This window comes from Girardinichthys multiradiatus, chromosome 21 (genome assembly GCF_021462225.1).
Source record: "Girardinichthys multiradiatus isolate DD_20200921_A chromosome 21, DD_fGirMul_XY1, whole genome shotgun sequence".
Classification (NCBI taxonomy): Eukaryota; Metazoa; Chordata; class Actinopteri; order Cyprinodontiformes; family Goodeidae; genus Girardinichthys; species Girardinichthys multiradiatus.
Genome location: NC_061813.1, coordinates 39,129,829 through 39,155,728, shown reverse-complemented (window position 1 = coordinate 39,155,728; position 25,900 = coordinate 39,129,829). Strand labels below are relative to the sequence as shown.

At 40.4% G+C, this 25,900-nt stretch overlaps 1 protein-coding gene across 3 annotated transcripts in view; it reads right to left on the bottom strand.

Moving 5' to 3' along the window:
• pld1b (phospholipase D1b) overlaps window positions 1-25,900 on the bottom strand; it is a 72,128-nt gene that overhangs the window by 41,165 nt on the left and 5,063 nt on the right. Inside the window, exon 1 of one of the 3 annotated variants that reach the window (XM_047350010.1) lies at window positions 22,476-22,619. The exons of 1 other annotated variant lie outside the window; for it this stretch is intronic. The gene's annotated coding sequence lies outside the window, so the exon portion shown is untranslated. Of the gene's footprint in view, window positions 1-2,792; window positions 2,974-22,475; window positions 22,620-25,900 lie in introns of those variants that run through there. One more of the 3 variants, XM_047350011.1, reaches the window with a different exon arrangement.

Genomic DNA, 25,900 nt, shown 5'->3' with positions numbered 1-25,900 from the left:
AAGAGAACAAAGTGAATATTTTGGAGTGGCCATCACAAAGCCCTGATCCCAGTCACCCAGGAAAGCTGTGGGCAAAACTGAAAATGTGGCAGCCTACAAACCTGTCCCAGTTACACCAGTTCTGTCAGGAGGAATGGGTCAAAATTACAGCAAACTATTGTGAGAAGCTTGATCCAAGCTAGACAGTTTAAAATACAATTCTACCAAATATTGGAAAAATGCATGTAAACCGCTCACTATGATAATTAATGATCTTTAGTCAGGTTTAGTGTCAGACAATGAAGACAAAAAGGTTATGTGTTTTTTACACAGTGTGTGTATAAATCTGGTTTCATGTGTGGGTGCAACATTCCCTCCGTTTACGATTTGTTTTCTGACTCCTTAGAAAATAAAAGCTGTGTCTGTCTGCAGATTGGTGGGAATTCCTCGGTTCTGCAGAGCAAATATTCCTTTTGGCACCACATGTCTGGAGGTTCTGGTTCCTCCATGCAGCCAACAAGTGACCCTACGGCTGGCCCTGCGGCTCCAAGTGTTTCCACTAAGACCATCTTCTCTTCAATGAAAGTCTCACAAAAATCCAGAATATAGAAAACAACAGATTAAAGCAGCTTGCAGAGTTTCAAACTAACAGTATTTAAAATGACTGATGTTGACGGATGCTGTGCGGGTTAAGTCCAGGCCGCTGAGCACTTACATTAGCTGGGTACAGAGTGGACATTTACTGCCTCTAAAAGAAGGCATCAAGAAAAGGAAAGCAAGAGCCTTCAACAACTTTTAGGTGACAGAAAAATTAAAATGTGTAAAAACTGTGTCTAAGTGGAGGAATAATGAGGAAAGCTGCAAGTAAATCGGAGCAGAATCCCCTCCAGCTGTTCTGCAGCTTTCTCTTTTTTATATAAATAATTACGTTGAATAACGAAGCAGCAGATCTCAGATGTTTCACTGCTCAGCTCATTTTCAGGTCATTAGAAGCCCAATTAATCCCACTGACATTTGACCTGAACACCAGCTGATTTAAGACCTTTCATTTAATTCAAACAATTTAAAGCTCAGAGTTAATGTTTAATCATCTTAATAAAACACATAAAACCTCAGATCAAGTCCTGATTTCTAAATATCTTCCTTCCAAGCTGACAGACTTCCTTATGGTCTTGATCAAACGTTCTCCAGGCTTTCAAGATTGGACTTTGGCTGCTTTTTCACTCATTCTTAGTCCGTGAACCCAACATTTTCAGATCTCTGTTACCAGCAAGTCAGTCTGTCAAAAAGACACAATTGGTTTGCATTTCCTTAAAAAAAAGCTATAAGAAAATTCCAGACGCCAACACAGTCTGATAGACACAAAGCTCTATCAAAGCTTCAACAAGGTGTTTAGCTGAAATACCAGCAAAAACGTATGATGTGCATCTCAGGTCAAACAGCGGGTCTTTGCTGTATTTTTTACCTATATCTCTTAAAACTGATTAACAGGCACTTTATTGGTTTTGCATAAATAACAAAAGGACATTCAAAGCTTCACTTTTAGCAAAACATAAAACCAACACATCAACCTTCTCAAAGTGAAAAATTATTATTCTACTGAGGTTTGACCTCAGTTGGCACACAGTCAGCTTCTATTAATTTGGTTTCAGGTCTGGTTAATTAGTTGGTAGGTATACAGCAAGCTGCACAATATTAGGAAAACATGTGATTAAGGATGGTGAATATCACAATAACGACATGACTTGTGATAAATAAATACTTAACGGTTTTGTACATGTTGTATTTGTTTGGTCATGTGACGGTGATAGCGATGCAGCACAGAATTGTGGGATGTTTAACAGATGCAGAGAAGCAAGGTCTGCGGTGTGGTTGTTTATTTTATGGTGATAAAAGGGTAGATAAATATATATAATATCGGTTATTATTAGTTATTGGTCATAAGAGTAGTATTAATATTGGATATCAGCCCAAATTTTCATAACGCTGCATCCCTACAACAAACGTCATCAAGTCGACTTACACACAGAGCCTGAATGCATGGCGTTTAAATAATTGGCTAAAATTCTCCGCAGTCCGAGCAATTGTTTGAGATATGCATATGAAATTTATTGATGTTGCAAAAAAATACATTTGCTATAAATTATGTAGGCCTAGTTAGTGAGCTGGTTAATTGGCTTGCATACAGTCAACCTTTCTTGACAGACAGGATTTGTTTGTATTTTTTAGAAATATGGCTTACAGACAATTTACTCATTTACAAATATTTGAGCAAAGACACATGGCAAGCTAAGTCAAATTATACCAAGTTTTTAAGTCATGGGACAACATGGAAATTGGATTTAAAAAAAGAGCCAAATTTCAAGAAAAATTACAGTTTAGGAGCTATTAAAAAACCACTTTCACAGATTAGAGAAAAATCTGGCTTTCTGAAAGGGAAATTTAAAAAGTGAGCAGTTAAGGTTCCACAGTCCTGTAACAAACAGGAATCAAACAGTGGAATAGGATGGGTTTAGGAGTGTTGTGTCACAACCAAAATTGGCTAACAGTCACCACTAAGAAACTGCTTTGTGTTTATAAATGCTCTGGTAACGGCACAAGCCTGTACTCATTCTACCGGAGAGGTACCCACAGGTAGTTCTCAGCAGCTGCTTGAACAAATCTGTGGCAACAGTAGTGATGCAAAATAAATCCACAAAAAACCCCAGCATGAAAAACATTATGCAGCCAAACCAAAGCAGAAACTCACATCTGAGTGTAAACAGCAGCAGAAGCATGAGATCCGATTTGTGTAAAACATGAGCATCACTGACCTGAGCTCGCAGACTCTGAGGGACACCAAACATCATCCTCCTCAACTATTAGCTGGCCAGAAACAAACCTTCCTCAGAGAGAAGCACCTGGTGAGCTCTCTGCAGCCTCACTTTGAACCTCTTCACACACACGCACACACACACCTTCCAGTGGCTCTCTACCACACACACCAACCTAAAGGAGTGGAGACAGAGCGGCTGAGAGTCTGAACTGAAACTGTGGCAGGAACTCACACAGAGGACAGCAAAACTCGTGTGGTTGGGACATAAAAAAACACAGTGGAATTATGATTGGCCTAAGAACACTGAAGAGTCAGACATCAGCCAATAAGAAAAGAGGGAGGAACACTGCTAGGCACCTGTCTGTGTTAAAGCAGCAGCCACATTTATCAGGAAACAGTGACGAACTGGTCAGTGGTCTACATTCTGTTCTTTCACTGCTCAGAGAAATGACTCTCATATTAAATACACATATTTCTATATTTATGCAACCAGAGGAGAGATTAGTTTCAAATTACTCCAACTAGTGTCCCAGCCAACGGCAGATGGCAGATCCTAAAAGCACATAGAAATGAGTGTACACTTCTGGGTAATACCATTAAAACTGTATTCCTTAATGCTCTGATCTGAAGGAGCTACCTCAGGGTGTCTTTTTGGGATCTCTGGGGGGTCCATGCCTCAGTTGGCGATGTTCCGGTGCGGGCACTGGCAGGAAAAGAGAGATTCCTTCTGGTGCCGTGGCGCCCACCCTCTCCTCCCTCACATAAGCAACACCTCACAGCAGTAGGATATTGGGATGTGGGACGATGGGTCTTGTGGGCATGGGAGCACCATGGAATATCCCCCACCCCCGCTTTATTTCGCCCCATGCTACCCTTAGAACTTTGGGCGGGGGCAACAAGCAGTGGGGTCTTATATACCCCATGTAAATGTACTTTAGACACACATATTTGTATTCATCAAAGAACTACACATTACCACAGAAACACCACGGAGGAGGGGCTAGGGTAGGGTGCTCGAGGGGCACGCCATGGTCACCTGTCTCTTTACGGTGCCCAGCGTCTCACTCTGTGCCTCTTTGGCTTAGGGGGTGCTCACAAGTAGACAACCATCTGCTCTATATGGTGGTCTGAAAAAACTGTAAACATCAAATGTAGCTGCCATTGTGGATAGTTGTAGAGCCAGTCAGTTACATAATTTACAGCCTGTGGTATCCATGATAAAAGGTGTTCAGATGCTTAAAATATCAACAATGAAAGACTCTTTAAAGCTTCCCTTCAACCAAAAAAAAATAAAATATCGGTATTCTGTAAATATGCTTTGATTGGTTGGCTAGTAGGCAGAAAAGTCCACTTCTAAATGACTTTAAGATCCAGTTGATTGGTTTGTTGATCAATTTCAATCACCTTCCATAAACCATCTTGGTTGGTTGGATGATTGGTTGGTTGGCAAGCAGTCATTTCAGTTCAGTGTATGTCTATAGTGCCAATTCACAATAAATGTAATCTCAAGACAAAGAGTGAATTATCATAGTTTTTATATAACTTGGTTGATTATCTATTTATTTATTTGAGTGGTTGACATACTCCTATTAACAGTTGGTTTGAATGATGGGTTTCTTGGTTGGCCTGTGGTCTACATCTGGTAACTTGATTGGTTTGTTGGACTACAGTCAACTTCCATTAACCTTTTGGGTGGTTGCTAGCATTTTGTCAACTTCTATTTACCTGGTTGTCAACTTCTACAGGTCCTTCTCAAAATATTAGCATATTGTGATAAAGTTCATTATTTTCCATAATGTCATGATGAAAATTTTACATTCATATATTTTAGATTCATTGCACACTAACTGAAATATTTCAGGTCTTTTATTGTCTTAATACGGATGATTTTGGCATACAGCTCATGAAAACCCCAAATTCCTATCTCACAAAATTAGCATATCATTAAAAGGGTCTCTAAACGAGCTATGAACCTAATCATCTGAATCAACGAGTTAACTCTAAACACCTGCAAAAGATTCCTGAGGCCTTTAAAACTCCCAGCCTGGTTCATCACTCAAAACCCCAATCATGGGTAAGACTGCCGACCTGACTGCTGTCCAGAAGGCCACTATTGACACCCTCAAGCAAGAGGGTAAGACACAGAAAGACATTTCTGAACGAATAGGCTGTTCCCAGAGTGCTGTATCAAGGCACCTCAGTGGGAAGTCTGTGGGAAGGAAAAAGTGTGGCAGAAAACGCTGCACAATGAGAAGAGGTGACCGGACCCTGAGGAAGATTGTGGAGAAGGGCCGATTCCAGACCTTGGGGGACCTGCGGAAGCAGTGGACTGAGTCTGGAGTAGAAACATCCAGAGCCACCGTGCACAGGCGTGTGCAGGAAATGGGCTACAGGCGCCGCATTTCCCAGGTCAAGCCACTTTTGAACCAGAAACAGCGGCAGAAGCGCCTGACCTGGGCTACAGAGAAGCAGCACTGGACTGTTGCTCAGTCGTCCAAAGTACTTTTTTCGGATGAAAGCAAATTCTGCATGTCATTCGGAAATCAAGGTGCCAGAGTCTGGAGGAAGACTGGGGAGAAGGAAATGCCAAAATGCCAGAAGTCCAGTGTCAAGTACCCACAGTCAGTGATGGTCTGGGGTGTTGGTCCACTGTGTTTTATCAAGGGCAGGGTCAATGCAGCTAGCTATCAGGAGATTTTGGAGCACTTCATGCTTCCATCTGCTGAAAAGCTTTATGGAGATGAAGATTTCATTTTTCAGCACGACCTGGCACCTGCTCACATTGCCAAAACCACTGGTAAATGGTTTACTGACCATGGTATCACTGTGCTCAATTGGCCTGCCAACTCTCCTGATCTGAACCCCATAGAGAATCTGTGGGATATTGTGAAGAGAACGTTGAGAGACTCAAGACCCAACACTCTGGATGAGCTAAAGGCCGCTATCGAAGCATCCTGGGCCTCCATAAGACCTCAGCAATGCCACAGGCTGATTGCCTCCATGCCACGCCGCATTGAAGCAGTCATTTCTGCAAAAGGATTCCCGACCAAGTATTGAGTGCATAACTGTACATGATTATTTGAAGGTTGACGTTTTTTGTATTAAAAACACTTTTCTTTTATTGGTCGGATGAAATATGCTAATTTTGTGAGATAGGAATTTTGGGTTTTCATGAGCTGTATGCCAAAATCATCCATATTAAGACAATAAAAGACCTGAAATATTTCAGTTAGTGTGCAATGAATGTAAAATATATGAATGTTAAATTTTCATCATTACATTATGGAAAATAATGAACTTTATCACAATATGCTAATATTTTGAGAAGGACCTGTATTAACTACGTTGGTTGGTTGGTTGGTTGATTGGGATATAGTCCTCTCCTGTTCTATTGGTGGGTTGGCTGGATGGTTAATTGGCTGGCTGGTACACAGCCAACTTCAATTGGTAAGGTGGTGGTTTCCTGACATATAATCTACTAATATCTTTGTTAGTTTCTTATTTAGTTGGTTTGTATAAATTTAGTTTCCGTTGCTTGGGTCGTTGGTAGGGAAGCGTACAGTCACCTTCTACAAACTTGGTTGTTTGGATGGATATGAAATGCTGGCAATACTGTGTAATCCATCTAAGAGACAGAACTTTGCGTACGGTTACCTTCAATAAGTAAGTAGGTAAGCAAAACTTTGGTTATATAGCACCTTTCAAGATAACAAGCACCAAATGCTCCAACGAAAAAGAAATAGACATAAAATCAGACAAAAGCAGATTTACAAAGTTACGTTTTTAATTGCCATTTAAAGGAAACCACAGAGTCTGCTGATCTCACAGTGAGAGGAAGGGAGTTCCAGAGTTTTGGAGCCACAAAACAAAACACTCTGTCTCCCTTAGTTTTAAATTTTGTAAAGGGGATAGGGCCCTTAGGTCCTGATTACAGGACCTAAGGGCCATAGTAGAAGTGTAGGGATGTAATAAATCAGAGGTGTAGACCGGTGTCTGTCTATGCAGCGTTCTCCAAAAGTTGCATTAGCAGTGCAGTCATATGACAACATTTTGAAGTTCTAGTCAAGAGCTTAGCAGGAGCATTCTGTCCAGACTGCAACCGGCCCAATACATTGCAATAATCCAAACGAGATCAAACAAAAGCATGAATTAAGATTTCCATCTCAGGACGCGAAACAATAAGTCTGTTTGGCAATGTTTCGTAAATGGTAGAAACAGGATCGAACCAGAGATTTGACATGATTCACAAACATAAAGCCTGAATCAAAGGTTATCCCGAGGTTTTTAACAGAAGATTTAGCCAAATAATCAAGAAGCCCAAGACTCTGCCTTATCTTGCCAGTTATTTTTACTGGTGTAAAAATGATTACTTCAGGTTTATCCTTCATTTAATTGAAGAAAACCTTCAATCATTCAGCTTTTAATTAACTCCAGGCATTTTAATAAAATGTGCAGTTTCAACATTTGATTTGGAAGAAAAGAAATATACAACTTGATATCGTCTACATAGCAACGATAGGAAATATCCTTAAAAGATGACAAAACAGGATCAAGGGAGTATATAAAGTAAAAAAACAACAGTGGCCCCCAAAAGGAGCTATGTGGAACACCAAATTGAACAGGACAGAAATGGGATCTATAAACAGATGCAGCCAAAAAGGTTGATCCATCAGACAAGTACAAGGACAACAATTTAAAAGCAGAACCTGAAACGCCAGCCCAACACTTTAGCCTATTTAGCTGGGTTGGATGGTCAACAGAATCAAAAGCTGAAGTCGGGTCTAACATAAGCAGCACAAAACATTTACCTGCATCACTTTGTTTCAGTTGAGAGGGATTTACAAAAACCTGCCTGAAAGTGGGACATAAAGCTCTACTGATCAGAAGCAGCAGTTAACAGCCTGCCACAACTTTCTGTAAAATCTTAGGCAGAAAAGGAGGAGATGAGTATAATTTCTAAAATGAAAATGATCCAAATCAACCTTTTTAAAAAAAGCGCTGGATGACAGCACTCTTCAGACAAACAGGTGACAAGAAGCTAAAGAAGCACTTACTATGTTAAGTACAGTACTAGTGCACTGAAAAACACTCTTAACCAAGCACGCTGGTAGACCGTCCAGCGAGCAGGAAGATACCTTCATGGTGTAACACTCTTAACCAGCTCAGGTAGGGACACTGGCTGAAAACTGTCCAAAATGGCAGGCCGAACTGGAGAGGGTACTGTCAGCCCAGGAGTATTTAGAGACATATTTCTCACCTTTCTGACTTTGTCAATGAAATAAGAAAGAAAAAGTTTGCAATCCTCATTCAAATAAATATGAACAGAAGGTGAAGCAGGTGTAGTAATGACCCTGATGGTATTAAAAAAATATTCAGAGTTACCTTTGCTGCTAGCAATCAGATTAAAGTAGGTTGCCCTTGCTTCATTGCCTGTATTATTACCAAAAGGTCTTCACCTTCACCCGGTCCTCCTACCTGTACAACACTCCACCAACGAATGGCCTCTGGTCCCAATCTAAACATTTCAGCTCTTTTAAATTCATATTAGTGGGATCCATGTGTCCCAAACTGCACCCAGATTGGCCTGTTCCTTAACAACCTCTGTGTTTCAATGTTTTTATCAGCCAAACATTTCACTGAAATTGTTATTGTCTATGATATTAGGAACACATTGATCAAATAACTTGCTGCTGAATGTTTACTTAAACAAATTTGTCATCAGTGTGTCATCAGACAGTTGGTAGACTTTATTACATTTGAACCAGCTCTGCAACACTTTAAAGCTTGCTGTCCATCTTAGCCGATAGTCTCGGATAGTTTCAACATGCTAACACTTTTAAAAACCCAAATGCTCCTCATTGATTACCAAGTGGAGGGTTATGGTTTAGGTTAGCTGCTTCAAAAGTAAAAATACTAAAGTGTACTTCTCTAGAGCACCTAGTACTGTGACAGTGTGTTTATTTCAGTCACTTGTGCTGGTATCACCACACCCAACTGTGCTCTGAAAGGACTTTAAACCTGTTCAGACACACCTATGATAATTGGGACAGATATCTACTGTAACCCCAGCCTCCCGTCCTGAAAATCCCCTTTACATGCCAAGCTAATGTTGCACAGACAAAAGAAAGAGTTGGGACATGCTTCCGTCATGTGTTTCAGTGACGTCAGTAACAGACCTCTGGGACAAGCTCTGCATTGGTGGCAACACAATCCAACGAGAAGGTAAAAATTGCTAACATAAGAATACAATGATTTCCAGCAGATAAGCCTTTTCTAGAGATCATCCTGCTAACTAGATTGGCTGACTGAATTTCTGCAAACTGTTTCACAGCTTCACCTGTAACAATACTGTATTAATACGGAGTATACTAAGCTTATCATTTGGTGCCATATAAGTAGTAGAAAATGTGTTTGTTTTAGAGTGAACGTTGGACTCTAAAAGCTAATTAAGAACATCTGATCAATTTGTAACAATCCAAACACGGAACTGTCAGCACAAAACCTAAAACTGCAACGTTTGAAAACTTCTGTGCAGCTGCGGAAACATTTGTAAAAACATTCAGAAATACATAAATTTGTAACTTTTATTAATTCTATTATTTTAATTCACTGATTTGTGCATTTTTGTGTAGATCAATCACATGAAATTCTAACAAATATATTTCTATATTAACTTTCAATGAAAATAACTAACTTGGCATCTTTCTGCATGTTTGGTACACTGAGCTAATTTGTTAGGTTATGATAACCTCTGATGTTTACATGATACTAAAACAAACACTAATAAATGTGTAATTAAGCGACTATAAATTACTAACATTGACACGGGTAGTCGGTATATTTCTCAGACTGAATAAAGACTTAGTAAACAGGTTAAACTGGTTGAATCTACTGGAACTGAGTGAGCGTTTCTGTGAGATCCATCGCTGACATTCCAGGGCAGGACCAAAGTATGCGGCCTCCCACCCACACATTAGGAACTGATGACAACTCAGTGCATAGCAAAACAACCGACCCAAATCTAACTAAATCTTAGCCTTCCTGAACCAGTGAAACTGCAGTTTGGACTGATCCAGATGGACTTTTAATATTTTGGAGGCCAGAAACTAGGAGTATATAACAGTTGCTTTGTTATAGAGAGCAAAAGCTATTTCTCCCATTGTATACATGAGGTGACAAATCTATATTTAATGGCAATCCGCTGGCAAGCAGACAAAAGTTAAATCTTAGCGTGGTGACCTATGACACAGTTATCACAGGTGTAGAAATGTAAGAGGTTTACAGGAAAAAGCTGCTTTACCACCATGTACCTGTAAAGCTGCAGATTCCTCCCATTCATACCTCAACATTGACCATTTGCAATTAAAACATTATGACTTTGTCAGGTACCATTAAAATACTGAAAATATGTCAAACTCAAAAATGTTCTGAGATATTTTAGTAACCTCTGATCACATAATTCTAATGGGTTTGTCATGCTGGGGTCAATGTTTCTGCCTAATTAAATATGTAACAACAAAAACATTACATCTATTGTCACTTGATGCATAGAAAACATTACACAATGAAATTGCATTGTGTTTGAGCATCAAACAAAGACTTTAACTATATACATGTTTCTGAATGGCAAAAAAAAATAACTTGTTCTTCAGCGAGGAATACATTTCTAAAGTAATCCAAAACTGTCATTTAAAATATGTTCAAAATTAAGTTTTGGAAAGACGCGTAGTTATTTGTTAGTTTAAGTTAGGTACTAAACTTTGTAAGAATAAAATCTTCTCTTTTTTAATTTCAAAATAAAACAAATGGTGTAATAGCAATATAATAAATACAGCACAGGTGAATCACCAGGTATGGTTTACTTTTCCATGACTCACACTAGGCAGGAACACCAGTTGTAGACGTTAGCATGGTGACTTTAGCATGTAATGTAAACCGAAAATGTCATACCACTATATCGAGAAGGGCTCCATCCGTAACATGGCTTTATGAACGTTTAACAACCACAATAATCATTGTATTGACATAATTATGAGAACGGACCCACAAAAAAAAAAAAAAAAATCACACAAGACATGTAGTTGAGCTAAAAAAAAAAACTATTTTTAAAACAGTAATAAAGCCAAGGCCAACAATAAAAGACTGAGTTTAAGTGAACTTTAAACAGCTGTTTCATTATTAAAATTAGTTGTACTTACATAATATAAACAATATTATATAAAAAGGTCAAAGCAAACTCTTCTTGTAAAAGCTGCAGTAGGGAGTTCTGAGAAAACCGTGGACTTCGCCTGAAAATTTGAACAAGCACCTTACAGGTGTGCTACCACCCTCCCTTCAGAGTGGAGCCTTCCATGAACATGCAGGCTATGGCACATTCACTGGTAAGGAAGAAACATCCACGATATGCTTTATATTGACTTTTAGCTGCCCATACTTTCACTACAAACCTGGTCCTCAAATCAATAGCACAGAGCCATTAGCACAGCTGCAGCACAACGGCAATCTTGAGCTTGAACGATGGTAGGCACTGTGTGGGGGAGGGGTAAACGAGTGTGATTTACACTGCTAAGACAATTCTCCTGGCTCTGATTGGTTGTTTCTGACCAGGAACTCTGCATTTCCACGAATGTCAGTAAGTCCACTGGGAGAAGCCAGAGGAGCTTGAGTTTTTCACAGATTAGCTGTTTCATTTACACCTTTTCCATCAATGTCATTTGGAGCCCGTTCTGCTTCTAGGACATGATTTCGAACAAGTGACGCGTATTTCCACCAACAAAAAGATGTTCAGAGCACAAACTCTGGTTGAGCTTGGGCACCGCAGAATACTTGTTTTTTCTGCACCAATGCAAAATCACATGCGGGCAGGTGTCACATGCAGACGATCGAAGGAACAAGTATGACAGCAAAGAAGAATATAAAAATGTTCAGATCTGCTGTAAGACTGCAAGATTTTAACGGACTTATTCTGTTGCAGCTGATTTAGTTATATTAGTTTATAACTATCGTATACATTACAAGTATTTTCTTTAAAATAAAGAATTTAAAACGCAACAGTAGAGTAACGGTTTGTTTACACAGTTCAATTCATTTATATGTTCTTTTAGGTCTTATACTGGGTAAATATTAACATGAAAGTATTTCAGGAAATAAGTTCAGCAGCTTTTGTTCTTACCTTTAATCGATGTAGACTGAAAGGAAATAATCTGCTGTCTTTTTTATTTTAACAATTAAAAGGCAAAAACTGTAAAAAGCTGTAAAGACTTATGTGAAGAACATTTTCTTAGAGCTGAGCTGCACTTTGCTGAACTTACTGAACACTAAAGGAAGTCACTGCTCTTTGTAAAATGCCTTACTGTGTGGTCAGTATCACACAAACTGCAAGGTCCAAAAATACTACAACAGGTGGTAAAAATTAGTTGTATTAGCCACAACACATTACCACATTAACACATCTGCAGACTGATTACCTAAAATAAATAATAGATTTTTCCAGCAAATTGACTTGTGCATGGCCACCGTTTGCTGCAGATATATACATGTACCACCAAATCTTTTAAGGCAGTACGAGCAATCAGCTCCACTGTTACTACTTAATGACCGTTAATGATTTTTTCCAGACTCAATATACAGAGCAGAAACCATTAAAGACACTCAACATGTCTAGTTGTTTGGAAAACCAACACTTATTTAAGTAGAGAACATAAAGGATTTGTCTGCAAGCAGCACACACAAACAGCTACAAATCCTAAACTTCAAGCCAAAACTGCTTCTTGGCCTTTATCTTCTTTTCTTGATCAGTGAAGGAAACACAGGATTTCAGAAACAATGAGCCAATAATGTAACTTATCTGAGAAAAAATACATCATGTTGTTGTAATAATCGGGTGGCTTTGTTCTGCTTTTTGCAGGAAGTATGTTCCAGCATGAGTCAGAGGAAAAACACAGAAATTCAATATCACACTGAAATTCCAACAAACTAGTTACCTAAACAGAAGTTCCCAGATGGGAACATACTAGCTGCAGAAAATGTAATAAAGGAGCATCTAAAGTGGGGGGGAGAAGGTATTCCTTAACACAAAACTTAAAGGTGCAACTGCAACCCGGTAGTGCCCCCTAGCGGTCAGCTCTGACAGCTGCATGCCCATTTGCAGCATGATTTCAGATACTCTGCAGATGCAGCAAGGCTAAACTGAACATGGGTCAAGTTCATGAAGTTTCCTTTTATGGTATTTGTGTGGTTTTGTGAAGGGGAAGCTGCAGATTTCAACAACACTCTAAACATGTCTCAATAGTTTGGAGCTGTGGAAAAAACAAAACAAAAACACTTTTTTATGCAGTGGAAATATCTATAGCCAGGCTCAAAATTATTCATACCACTGGTTGATTTGGATTTAAAACTGTTTTCATTTAAACTAGAAGCTTTTTTTCCAATTTCTAAGTATTTTTTAAGTTGTTTTTATTTACAGTGGTGTGAAAAAGTGTTCGCCCCCTTCCTGATTCCTTATGTTTGTCACACTTAAGTGTATTGGATTTTATTCTCCTTTAATAATAAAAACCTTCATTTAAAAACTGCATTTTGTGTGTTTACTTGTCTTGTCTTTGACTAATATATGAATTTGTTTGATGATCTGAAACACTTACATGTGACAAACATGCAAAAAAAAAAACTGCAGACCAGCTTTTTGCATGTTTCCACTGGTAGTAGGTTGGAAGACCTCCTGGCAATCACCCTAATCTTTAAGTCTTTTCATATTCTGTGGTTTGATAAAGACGAAGCAATAACATTAATGGGACAACAGTCTAGGAATATGCATGATGCAGCATTTAAATGGTTTTTAAATCAATTTGCTTCATAAAATGATATAAAACTTTGCAGCCATATTGGTATAGATGTTGGCCTTTTGAACACATCTGTTCAAATTAAAATGACTTCGGTTCATCAAACCGAAAGCTTTAAGTTTTAGGAATAACTGGGCAAATCATGTGTTCAGTTATAAATAATGTAGATGTTTGCAGCACCTGATATGGTCGACAATCTCAAATCTTATTTGACATTTAATCTCCCTGATTTGCATGATTTTTGTTCCATTTGCTTCGTTTAGTGAACAACTACAGGTTAGCTTACCTGTATTTCTCAAAGTAACTTTGAATGTAATGATAAATGGTAGATATGTGAAACATTTTAATCGCAAACAAACAACAAGTTGAATGTGTGGATTATTGAAGGCAGTAAATCCGAGGGATTTGACAGACGGACCACACCCAGTCAGCATGATGTTGACTTTTCACGCTCCAGTTGAGCGGCACAGGTTTACAGTTGTCCTACAGACTGGAAAGAAAAGATGATGTCAATCATTGCAACACAGAAGCTACTAGGACTCACGGTTTGCTTTTCATTATTAAAAAGCTGAAATAAATAGGTAAACATTCTACTTCCACCATCCAGCAGCACACAGAACATCTACAGAAACAAGAACAGGTAAAGATTACATCCAAGAGAGCCCAGGTTCTCTTGTTTCTAAATCCAGAGATTTGGTTTTTAAGAAAATAACGGATTTATTTATTTTGTTTATTTGGTTAGTTTGCCACCTTTCTGGTCGGTTTTAAGCTAGAGAGACAGTTTTTATTAATAACTTAAAAATAGTCTTTTAGCAATAAAAAACAAGGTTTACAACCTTCAAAATAAACCAAGAGTTTGGACTTCTCATTTGGTTTTCCCAAATCTACATCTTCAAGAAAATGACCGGTTATGATGTTAGAGAAGCAGCTGCTGCTGCCCATCAATGTGAGAAAGGTTATTAGGTCATTTCATCATTCTACAGAGAGAAAGATTATTCACCCGTGCAAGTCTTCCCCAGCAGGGACATCCCAGCAGATTGAGTCCGAGGTCAACGCGATCGATGCTTAGAGAAATGACAGAAAGCCCAAGAGCTCCATCTCAGGGTCTACAGACCTCAGTTAGCAGGTTAAAGGTCATGACAGGACAGCACAGCTAGAAAAAAAGGCTGAACAGGTATGGTTGTTTGGAAGGGATGAAGGAGAAAGCCTCTTCTCTTTTCTTCTCTGAAAAGAAAACAGCAGCAGAACTTAGGTTTGCAAAGCTGCTTTTATATGAAGCACAAGATCTCTGGTCCACCGGACAGATGAGACCAAAGTACAGATGTTTCACCATGATGGGTTTCACCAAGAAACACAGCAAATCCAACACTTCCTACCAACTATGAAGCATGGTGGTTGAGGGCTGATGATGGGGGCTTGTTGGCAGCCGCAGGACCTGGACTCCTCGCACTGATTGAGTCGATTCTGATCTCATCTGTTTACCAAGGTATTCTAGAGCCAAATGAGAAGCCGTCTGTCCCACACCTTAAGCTTGGTCCAAACTGGGTCATAAGCAGGACAATGATGCTAGAAGCCCAGCAGATGTTGCTCCAAAACCTGTATGTACCTTCCAGCATTAATGGTGCCATTACAGATGTACCAATTACCCATGATGCCATGAGCACTAACATCACCACAACATCACAGATACTGGCTTTTGAACTTTGCTCCGATAACTATCCAGATAGTCCTTTTCCTCTTTGGCCCGGAGGACACGACGTCCACGATCTCCAAAAACAATCTGAAATGTGGACTCATCAGACCACAGCACACTTTTCTACTTTGGGTCAGTCCATCTCAGATGAGCTCGGGTCCAGAGGAGCTGGTGCCGGTTCTGGGTGGTGTGGATATATGGCTTTGCTGGGTGTAGCGATGAACTGTGTTCACTGACGATGGTTCTCTGAAGTGTTCCTGAGCCCAACTGGGCTTTTAATGCAGTGCCTCCCGAGGGGTCGAAGGTCATGGGTATTCAGTGTTGGTTTTCAGTCTTGCTTTTAACATCCAGAGTTTCTCCAGATTCGCTGAATCTCTTGATGATATTATTGACTGTAGATGATGAAATCCCTAAATACTGCGTAATCGTATGCAGTGAAACGTGTTTTCTGAGCATTCCTCAACTTTCCCAGTCCTTTGTGGCCCTGTCCAGCTGTTATGGGACGTGTTGCAAGCATCAAATTCAAAATGAGACAATATTTGCAAAATAACTATAAAGTTTATAACTTTGAACAATAAATATCTTGTCTTTGTGGTGGATTTAGTTGCATAGAGATTGAACAGGATTTGCAAATTGCATTCTGCTTTTTATGTTTCCACATCGTCCCAACTTCAGTGAAACTGGGCCTGTAAACACAGCAGCAAATCTAAATCAGAACTACTGAAAAAGAAAAGAATCATGGTTCTACACCGGCCCAGTAAAGCTTCAGACCTCAACCGGATTGAAATGCTGAGGTAGGAGAGCTGTGGGGAAACGCATATCTGCACACCACAACCAAGTGAAGCAACATTTCCTCCACAATGATAAGAAACACTGATACAATCAGACAGAAAACCACTGCTGAAGGCCAAAAAGGTCCTAAAGATGGTTCCACAAGCTGCTGGGTCATAGGGTGTACTTAGTTTCTCATATGGCCAGGTTGAAAGACTTTGTTGTATTATTGCTGTATTGAGCAATCTTCTGCTAAAATAAATGTTTAGTAATCTTCATCTTGTGGTTCATCTGAAGATCTCCAATAAAAGCTGAACTGAAAGGCTGTAAATGTTTGTTTTGCTTTAATTTGACAGATCTTTTGTTGTTTTTGGTCAAAAGTCTTCATTCAGCTGCCTGATGTTGCTAAAAATGAGTCGGCTTACGTTACACTTCCTGCTTCCTGCATGTTTACACTGAAGTTCGACAGATTCCTGTCTGCCCAGGTCAGCCTCTTGTCACCAAACCAGTCTGCTTGCAGGCTCCCTCCAGGAAGCATCTCTGGGATGTTTTCTGTCAGATGATCTCAATTTCCTGATTAGCTTAAACATGAATACGCATTGACCAGCCAAACCAGTAGCACAACAGACTGATTGTCAGTTTAATTTACTGGGACACGATCGGCATTCAGACAAACCATAAATAACTGATTAGTAGAAAAATTACAGATCCCTACAGACTTGAAATACATTAATATTCCAAGGCAGAATAATCTCTTATCTCTCTAATTTGAGCATATTTATATATTGAATTGAAATAATCCAGAGTCCCAGGTCCCCCCTATGTTCTCTTCAGCTCTCATGTTCATGGATGATTTTATGTCTGTTGAATGATTTGGATCATTATCCTGCTGAAAGGCCCAGTGACGACCCATGTTTAGCTTTCCAGGAACCTGGTTCCTGGCGTTTCAAACAAGGTTCCCAGGGCCTTTGGAGGAGAAAGAGATCCACAGCCGTACTTAACAGTGGACATCAGCTTGTTTTCCACATATTCATCCTTTGTTTCAGCCAGACTCAGTCTGTTTGCAAGAGAAACGACCTTAGGGTCGGCGGTAGAGCGAGCTTTCCACATATGGAGGCGATTTGTCTGTGGTGCTGCCGTCTGGGCCTCGATTCCCAACATTTGGACCTTTGCTGCTTCTCATCCCCCTTCTCTCTCTGTCTGTTTCCTATCTCATTACTGTGAATGAAGGCCACTGGTTCTTCACAATGTTTAAAAAAAGAGAAAAAGAACTACCTTAGTCCCAATCTTTGTGATTGTAGGACAGAAACATTTTTTTCTTGGCTTCCAGAACAATTGGTTGATATGCAGATAGAGTCTAATGGTTGTTGTGGAGACTTGGTGACCCGAATATTCCCCGTTTGGCCTCAGTTCTCCAACACTGAGCTCTGGAGATGGTTTTTTTTACCTCTCTTATCTCAAAATAAACATGGGTCCTGGCTTTTACTACTCTGACTGTAGACATGGACGACTTTCCCACTGAATAAATGCAACTAATTTAAAGGTTTAGGTTTTTCTACACTTTTCAGTATGCAGTACGTCAGATGAGCCGGCATGAGGCTTTAAAGCTGACTCGGCGTGTTTGCTGCCCATGTTTGCTGCCGTTTGTTTACAGAGTTAAACTCAATCAACATTAAAGGAACAGGAAGCAGTTTTGTAAACCCAACCTTTTCAAAATAAATCAGGGGAGGTTTAAAAGGAATAACTCAGCACTGAAAGGTAATGTTCCGCCCTGACATATTCGGTTTTTTCTTTTACTCCAAATCCAGCGCCGGTCCAGGGTTATACGAGGCCCTGGGCACAAAGGGAACCAGGGACCCAAAGGATCACTAATATTCATCTCTTGTATTGTCTTCCCCAGATGATTAGCTTGCAAACACTCTTTTTATGGTTTCTCATTAAAATGTATTAATATTTATTATTTTTGTAATATTTTGCTGTTAAAACATGGAACTCAGAAAAAATCTAAACAGAAATAATGAAACCTAATGATAAATGTATGTTTTCAACCTAATAAACATGACGTCAGGCAGAGAGTTCATGCATCTTGGCGTCTGGTTCAGAGTGATGGTTGGATGATGGAGAGATGGACGGATGTCTGCAGTAATGGTGGAGTAATAATGAGATATGGATCCTGGCCCAAAGAACAAGATCCTGGACACAAGAGTCCAAAACGAGCTTCCCCTGGGGGGACGACTGGACTGAACTTTAGAGATGAGGAGCAGTTCTGTCCTCCGAAGTAGAGCTGCTTCTCCGCATCAAAACGATGACCATAATAATAGTGATTATGAATTTCCCATAAATGAACTGTATGAGAGAGTGTCTAAAACATGAATGTGTTGTGATGAAGAACACATACAGCTGATCTGTTGCTTTCTTAGCTCATCTGTTCTATTTTCAGAGCACAGTTCAGGATAATTCCCAGTCCGCGTCGCTTTCTTAGTCCAAGGATTGCATGAAGTCCTGAAGGTTTTTTTATTTGACCTCTTATTCATTTCACAGCAGTCCTGCAGCAACAGACCTGCATCCATAACCAGCACCAGGCTGATATGAGGAGCTCAAGGCGAGCTCGTTTAAAAGCTCACTCAGTGCAGAGGAGTGAATCAGAATCAAACTTCCTTCCTGGGGACCGTTTCTGCTGACAGGAACCATTTAAAGAAAATACTTCCAGTGTTTTCTGCTTCAAAAAAGGAACCACAGCTCCTTTAGGTTCTGGCCCGATGGAGATAATCTGGAGGTTAATTTAACTGACACATTCAATAAAGATCCAGAACATGACATTTCTGCAACAAGACAATCTTCTTAACCATGAGCTGAGTTGCCATGTCTTGTTTAGGTGAGAAAACTTCCCATTCACCTTTCAATGATTAATAATGATTCCTTTACTCCTGACAATGAATTATCACAGCAGGAGGAAATGGAGGTGAGCCTTGGAAAAGTATTCCTACCCCTCCAACGTCACATTTGTCCCGTTAGAACACACTTCTGTGATCTTTATTAAGGGTTTTATGTGACAAACCATCACAAAGTAGAGCATAAATGTGAAGTGGAAGGAAAGTTGTATATGATTTTTACAAATATGTAAGTGAAAGGTGAGACATGCTTTGGTATAACGTCCCACAGACCAAATACTGTGTAGAACCACCTTTCACTGAGGTTACAGCAGCGGCTCTATGAGGATACTTCTTTACAAAAAAGCTCCAACTCAGTCAGATTAGATGGAAAGCGCCAGTAAACATGAATTTTTATGGATTCAAACACCCTCCATAAAGAACATAACAGACATTACCAGAGAGCTCAGTCCCTCTTAAGTAAGGCTGAACAATATATCGTGATTGCAATATCAGTATGTGCAATATTCATATCACAAAGCAGTGCTTGGAGCGCATTAAATGTGTTATGGCCTTACAGTTTTCACGCTAATCTAATGTTTAACCAGATGGACACAGTCTCACATCAGCAGATGATGACACAGGAAACAGATGAACAAAAATGAAAATAAAGGTCACAGTGTGATGGAAGCTCAGATGAGAAAGAGAGAAAATGAGAAAACAGGCAGATATCACACCTAAAATCATTGAAATACTCATAAATATTATCGCTATCATAAGATTTTCCATGAAGCTCTACTTTTAAGGCCTTTTTCACAAGTCAACCACACCAGGAAGTTGGTTAATGGTGTTGAATTTCCTTCCTTTATAATCTGCTTGAAACGTCCAACCATTTTCAGACACCTGCTCTTCAAATAAAACAGGACTTCATCAATGCGACAGAAAACCCTGAACCAGGATTTTATCTTCAGCTTAGGGTTTCATGCATGTTCTCTGGGATTCAGAGACCCCCCCAACAGGTTGATTGGGCCCGTTCTGCTTCAGCCCCACTAACTCAATCCATCCGTCTCTCTTTGCTCCAAGTGTCCTGACATTAAGCCCTGAAAATATTGATTAAAGGCTGAAACTGCCCACCACACCCACAGCCCTTTGAGCTTTCAGGCTATCAACGTTTTCACACGCACACACACCCATTAAGTCAATTCTGCACTCTCATCCTGACCACTGTTAGACACAGGATCCAAACTGGTCCCATCTACAAACTGAGCCCCATTAGCCAGCCCCTGTTGGACTCCATTAACAGAGCAACAAATATGGCTGATATTTCCCTATTTCTCTGTCTGGGATCCTGAGTTTATAATCATGATTACTGAGGTGTAGTTAATATCTGTCCAGGATTTCAGGATGCCTTTTGGAGCCATTTCCCCTTATTTTTAATTCAGTTAACTGTTAACTGAGAAATCTGGACAACATACCAGCGACAGCTCTGAAGAAGCAATCTGCAGCAAATAAACGAGGTATGAAAGTCATGTTGAATTTAAAATAACAGGAAGATATCAAACACTGGACCCTGGACATGTATCAGCCTTCTGTTATGTTCTGCCACCCCAACATGTATGTGGGCCCCATATGGATTTCATTCAGGCCTGGGCTCACAATGCCCTTTTAAATGGGACCCAACTATAACCTAAGGCAGCTTATATTAAAAACAATCCAGCTTGGCAGCCTATCTGGGTATCAAACGGGTCTTAAACTGGTATCAAGAAAACCCATATGGGTACCACATTTTACCAAGAGTTGTCCTGTATCAAACCTACTATGGGAATAAACATGACCCCTAATGTAACCTGCAGACAGTCCCATCTGGGGCCCATTTTCCAGCCAATTTCCCACCGTAATGGGCCCCATGTGAACATGCTGGCTGTACAAACGTCGCGTTTTGAGCTTACAGGTAGCAACACCTGGTTAGAGAAAAAAATTCTATCTTTTATTTAACATAACTAGAAAATATTAGTCAAAGAGTTTAAAAACAGTTACCAGATGAGGACTGGTAACTATAAAGATGCCAAAAGCAAATTCAGTCCAGGTCTTGACTGCTTACATGAAGGTATGCCGTATGATCCCCCAGAAGTCCACCCACTAAACGTTCATTTATCCTTTACACCTGCATAAACCACGCACCGTCATGGGGAGGCTAGAGGCTAACTCCAGCATTTAATCAACTGTAAATGCTCATACTTAAACCTAAGGGCCATGCAGAGACACCCATTACCCTAACAGGAAGGTTTTGGACTGTTGGAGGAAGCCCGAGTACCTGGAGGGACCCGGAAAACATGAAAACTCCACACTCTGGCTGAGATTCAACACCCAGACCTTATGGATGTAAGGGAAGAGTGGTAACAGCAGAACCTCCATGCAGTCTGGCCCAGAAGATCCTGTTCCAAACTGGTTCTATGGTAAGCTGCCTGTCATGTGACAACACAACACTGGTTCATTCATTGACTTATGGAGCCAGAAGGATTCATTAGTCTGTGTTGGAGGCATAAACAGATAACATTGTTCTGAAACTGATCAGGTTCTGGACTGAAAACAGCAAAAAGTCCAAAGAAAAACTTTCAAAGACCTTCAGGCTAGAAAAGCTGGGTTGACTGGAAGCAAATATGGTCCTGGATTTTATCACCTTTAAATACAATCACAACCTGTGGCTGTTCTGCTTCTATGACTTCCTGTCTGTTTTAGACCACAAAGGACTTCCAGCAACTTCTTCATGCTGCTGCTGAGGGTTGCAGAAAGAGGTCAGCCTAACTACATGAAGAACGGAGACCTTCTGCAGACAACCTGAACAAGATGGAGGTCTGGTGAAGGATTTACAGCTTCAGTGAGGCGACTCCTCTCAACTGAAATCTGACAGCAAACATCTGGGAGAGAATCACTGCGATCATATGAAGAAAGGAGAAGGTGGAAGAGCTGCTGAGTCCATTATTCTAAGAATAAATGAGGCAGCCTTGATGAGCTGGGTCACACACTGATATGGACAGAAGTGGTTCCGCTTGGTTTAGAGCTGCAGAGCAGCATGGACTGGATGGAAAAGGGGAAGAAGCGCCTTGTTGCAGCAGAGAGGCAGGAGTGACAACCCGACAGCCAGCCTGGTGATGACACGCTCCTCACACAGGTCTGACCCGTCCACACCCCCGAACCAACCCGGGGATGCACATGTGAGATCCAGCTGAACCAACCCATTCAGCTGGATCTCACATGAGAGCGAACAGAACCACAGCGAGATGCTGCAGAGAGGAGGAGGCATTCCTCCACACGACCAACAAATAAATGAATAAATAATCCATCAAACCGCCGCTCATCATCAGACCAACATTCTGCATGATGCCAAGTTCACCTCCCCAAATTACAGCTGCAGCAAACTTCTCCCCGCATCCCTGAACTGCGACATACAAGCTGAATAAATGAGAAATAAAAGCTGCGCGTCTCTGAGGAGCAAACATGAAGCTTACCCTCCCGACGTGGAGCGAAGCGAAAGCAGCTGCTGCTCCGGCTGAGCAGAGGAGCGGCGACCAAAAACCTTCTGATTCCTGGAGACACCACAGGTTAGCAGCAACACCTCCCCAGCAGGACTTCCGGTGGCGCCGCCTTCAAAATAAAACCCTGAACCTAGACTGAAAGCAGCGTCTGCACGGAGGGATCCAAAATGACGAGTCTGTTGGAGCTGCAGGTGTGCTTTCAACAAATTAGCCTTTATTTGACCTGAAGAAAATAATCATTAAAATCTTTCACACATGTCTCTCCTCCCACAGGGAAACAGGCATCACTACAGCTGCTTCAACAGGAGAGCTTTAAAGGTAAAATATACTAAAACAAATTCTACAAATAAATGCAACATACTACTAAAACACATTTATAAATGAATCTCGTTTAATTTAATTTGCAATAAGAGGATACAGTTGAAGATTCTCCCAAAAAAAAAATAACCTAACATTTAATAGATGTAAGCCCACATAAAAGACATAAAAACCTTTTTCCATTACAATAAATCAAAATTAAAATCAAATTAAAAGTCCAGAAACTAAGGACTAGGTGGTTTCTATTTACTAAAATAATAAAAAACAATACTAAAAATTAAAATGCATCACAATAGTTTAAGGTTGCATGATTATCTTTTTACAAAATTAAATAAAAATTAAATAAAATAGAAAAATGTGTTTTATGCAAGACTTTGAGGTTGCCTGCTTGCTTCTCTTGATATTAAATAAATAAATTAAAACTGAAGAGATATTTCAGCAGGAGAACTGCTTTGTTGTGATGGTTTTATGCCTGTGAACCACGACAACCCATCTGAGCGGCTTTTATTGTGAAAGGGAAACACATCAGGGGATTTGGAAAATCATATTCTGTCTCTGCTTTGATGCAGATGCTGGTTTTCCTCTGGGAAACCACGTAGAAATCCATGAGCAGCTTCTTTCTCGCACCCAGAAAAGCGTCGTTAACGTGTTAAAATGAATGAATGCTGCAGCAGGAACAGGATAATAACCAGAATCACTGCAGATGTGCTGAGAAACCTGAAGTTCCTACAGGGTCATTGAGATGATTACAGGTTAGCTCACATATAAAGACATGCAGACAATGCAGCTGGCAGCAGGAGGCCGTTTTTCTGCAGAGAGAAATAAAGAGATCTGTGTTTAGGTGGGAGAGGCAAGGAGAAAGACAGTTGCTGTCTCTACGTTTAACTTGAGCAAATTACAAAAAGCAAATGTAAAAATAGGGCTGCACAGTGGTGCAGTTGGTAGCACTGTTGCCTTGCAGCAAGAGGGTCCTGGGTTCGATTCCCAACCAGGGGTCTTTCTGCATGAAGTTTGCATGTTCTCCCTGTGCATGCACGGGTTCTCACCGGGTACTCCGGTTTCCTCCCATAGTCCAAAGACATGCCTGTTAGGTTAATTTTTCACTCTAAATTGCCCTTAAGTGTATGAGTGTGTGTGCATGGTTGTTTGTGTGTTGCCCTGCGGTGGACTGGCAACTTGTCCAGGGTGTACCCTGCCCATGGACTGCTGGGGATGGGCACCGGCTCCCCCGCGGCCCACTATGGAATAAGTGGTAGAAAATGACTGACAAATGTGAAAATAAACTTTATCCTAAAGAAAAAGTGACAGATCTCACAGATAGGAAGAAAAGTCAGGAGGGTAACAGAAACTTTTCTGTTTTAACTCTTTCAGCCGTTTTTCCAAACAAAAATTTCAGATAAAAACTGCTTGTTTCCTCCTAACTGTGGATGAAAGCCCAGATCATCTATCCATGTCCTGCTCCATCAACCACCTTCATCAGGAACATGAACTCTGTCATGATCCTTGGATGTTAGGTTTTGGTGCTTATTTGTGGTTCAGCTTAATGATCGTTATGTTTCACTTTTATGTTCTTTATAAGTAGTTATTCCTGTGTGCTTTGTTTCCTATTTCATTCCTGTATCGAGTTTTAATTATTATTCTGTGTCAGATTCCTTTCCTGTAGTCCTCTCTGTCTGCTCCTGTTCATTTCCTCTCCTCCCTCAGCTCCCTCTCCCTTCATCGGTCTCAACTATTCTTAAGGACTAAAGGTGTTTACCCTTCCTGATCACTCGTCTGCTGGGAACGCCTTCTCCTCACCCCTCCTTTTTGTATTTAAGCTCTCTGGTTTCTTTACTCATTGCTGGATTCTGCTGTCGGCCTGCATGGTCCATGTCTCCTACTCTGACACCACAGACAGGGACTGTGACACAGGACACGCCTGGTGGAGTCAAACCTGACTTTTACACCAGGATCAGTTCTTATTTTGATTACATGTGCACTGATTAGTCCATAAAAGCAAACCAGAACCATATCCTCCTAGAGCAAAATGCCTCAGAGGACACTGGTCCACAAAACACTTGTAGGCTGGAGAGCCAAACTCCTGTTACCTTCTCAGGAGGGCTGAGAGCGTAAAGATCTGGTCCAGATCTCCGTGTCCAGGTGTCCACACAGGTTGGCCCTCATACGTCCACATATCCAGCTATCCATCCTCAAAAGAAAATCTGAAAACAGTCAGGTATGGCACTGAAGTTAAGGAAAATAGCTTTGGTCCAACAAAAGACCTTCAGAAAGACTGGAGAAGTATTGCTCAGGACCACCTGAAAAGGGTACAGAATGTCTTGTTTCTTTGCAGGAAAATGAAAAGAAATTAGTGTTTCAGAGCTTTTCCACTTCAATGAATAATGTGTCCCACAGTTTGGTATAAACAGGAGGATAGACCTCCCCTCTGTGGACCACAGGAACTCCTTCCTGTAAAAGTTTTCTGCTGTCTCATATTCCAACTCTGTTATAATCAGCCACACACTGACTGACCTATCAGACCTCTGGGGGCTAGGTGTTTGTTTTTCTGCCCAACATTTGTCACATTTGGTCCCACACAGTGAGTTTCAATGAGAATCACACCATATTAATCCACATCAAGCAGGAAGAAACTGAAATTCTTTCATCATAACAAACTGAAACATCTGCTCTTCTCAGGTGAAACCCCAGCCAAGCTTCTCGTTTACATTTCTGTCGGCTCCAGGATGAACGCAGCATCTGCAGAGACTTATTACTTACTCTGAGACACCCAGACATTCATGTTCTTTAGGAGATACGGTTCTGGCCAGAACTTCAATCTGCATCACTGTCATATTAATTTTAATGATTTATCTGAACCGATTTATCCAGACAAGCTCAAAATAAGACCTACAGGCTCAGGTGTGTAAAGAAATTAAAACACCCAAGAAAAGTCTGTGTTTTTCTCACATATCTGGATATATAGATATTTAATATTAATTTTAAAGATCTGAAAAAATGCAAATTGTATAAAAAAAATCAAAACTGAAAAATATAATAAAAAATGCAATTTCGGTTGCAGAATAATAGCTAAAATCTCACAC